We start from the raw sequence: 1,709 nt of genomic DNA, 5'->3' as shown, positions 1-1,709 counted from the left end.
TTCGGTAAGGAGTTTTAATCTGTAGGGGGCGCTGTTGGCCTACTTCTAATTAAACTTACAAGTAAAATTGCCCACACAAATAACATTTAGACTGTGTTTCTGATTAAATAAAGCAGTAATTGATGTCATAAAATAATGAGTATGTTTTGATTTAAAGGTCAGAAGCTATAGCTTACAAGAAAAAAAATCGCAAACATGACACTTATAAATAAAATAATTTTATACTGATTTATTCATTAATGTGTAATATGTTTTATTTTTAATATAATTAAGCTTTAAAAGATTTTCAGAATTTTTACAACTCTTTTGTATTAGACAATCTACAAATGTTAAATCTTAAAATAAAATGTTAGGGTTAACACTGCATCTTTCTGGGGGAAAAAATGAAACGATTGATATATAGTTTATTTGTAGTTATTTTCAAAGCTTCAATGTACTGTCAAAAAACCTTCATTATTGTTTATTTAATTCTAACAAATAAGTTCTAGTTAAAAACTAACCAAAATGAAAAATATTTTGCTCATAATTTCTGCACAGGAGAGACTTGGTGTTGTTTCCAAACAAAAGGAAATATATCGGCATCTGCCCAAATGAGGTTTTTTATGAGAAAAATATCGGCATATCGGATATCGGCAAAAATCCAATATAGTGCATCCCTACAAACTACCCTTCCATCTGGCATCCTTTAATTCCATACAGTAATCAGCTTCATTTTCCATGGGTTTGTGCTCAGAAAACTACACAAATATTATAAGAAAGAGCATGAGAGCAGAGTGTCTTCATGATGAAAATATGTGCAATGAATGAATTTACCAGCACTGCAAAAAAAGCTTTTATTACGTAGTATTTTTGTCTTGTTGTTTCCAGTCAAAACATCTAAAGATTCTTAAATCAAGATGTTTTTTCTACATAAGAAAAATGACAATGTATTTAGTCTTTAGTAATGTATTTAGTATTTCTCTTATTTGGCAAATTATCTGCTAGTGGGATAAGAAAAATAATATTATTTTTTCTATTTGCATTAATATTATTTTTCTTGCTTTAAAGCTGCAGTCCATAAGTTTTGCCTCTTTGTCGCCATCTCTGTTTGAAAACCTGGAATTGCAGCTGGGTGCGGAATTATCTAGCTTGCTTGGGTTGTGAGTTGGCACGGCTCCAGCGCGAATGAATCTAATATTCCAGTTGCTGTGAGAAAAAACTACAAACGATCCGCCACCTGCAGGATCCTCACATGCGATAGCCTATTTTGAACACTGGCTGGTTATGTACTTGCTCAAATATTGATTTCGGATCATTTTTAACCAAAAAAAGTTACGGACTGCAGCTTTAAGTAAAATGCACTTAATTTAGATTCCAAAATCTCAATAAGAAAAGCATTTTTTGCAGCCTGAATGAATGAATGAAGTATTTAAACATCGCTTACGCTTTAAAAAGGGGGAGGAGACCAAAAGAAACTCAGGGTTTAACGAAGAAAACCTGCTCCCGACCAGGGGCCCGTTTCAATGAGGTTCAACCAACTCCGAGTTAAAACTTGAACTCTGAGTTGACTTACTCTGAGATGGGAAACTGAGTTTTCGGGTTCAGAACAGCTGAATTGCGTAAGTTCAGTCAACTCTGTGTAGGTTGATTCTGAGTTTAGCGTGTGCACCACGACTATGAAAAGCCATGATCAATGGAGCTCCGATATTACGATTCACCATGGCAACAGC

At 33.8% G+C, this 1,709-nt stretch overlaps 1 protein-coding gene and 1 long non-coding RNA gene across 12 annotated transcripts in view; one reads left to right on the top strand and one right to left on the bottom strand.

Moving 5' to 3' along the window:
• Positions 1–1,709, top strand: part of LOC107710483 (uncharacterized) — a 24,471-nt gene that overhangs the window by 10,788 nt on the left and 11,974 nt on the right. Inside the window, exon 2 of the long non-coding RNA XR_001636603.1 lies at positions 541–547. This is a non-coding gene — a long non-coding RNA (uncharacterized LOC107710483). The remainder of the gene's footprint in view (positions 1–540; positions 548–1,709) is intronic.
• LOC107710481 (interferon regulatory factor 2) overlaps positions 1–1,709 on the bottom strand; it is a 30,011-nt gene that overhangs the window by 17,283 nt on the left and 11,019 nt on the right. The window lies entirely within an intron of this gene.

Source organism: Sinocyclocheilus rhinocerous, unplaced genomic scaffold, assembly GCF_001515625.1.
Source record: "Sinocyclocheilus rhinocerous isolate Xijiao unplaced genomic scaffold, SAMN03320098_v1.1 scaffold297, whole genome shotgun sequence".
NCBI classification, from domain to species: domain Eukaryota; kingdom Metazoa; phylum Chordata; class Actinopteri; order Cypriniformes; family Cyprinidae; genus Sinocyclocheilus; species Sinocyclocheilus rhinocerous.
Note: the sequence above shows the minus strand (reverse complement) of the source record. Positions and strands in the feature narration are given on the sequence as shown.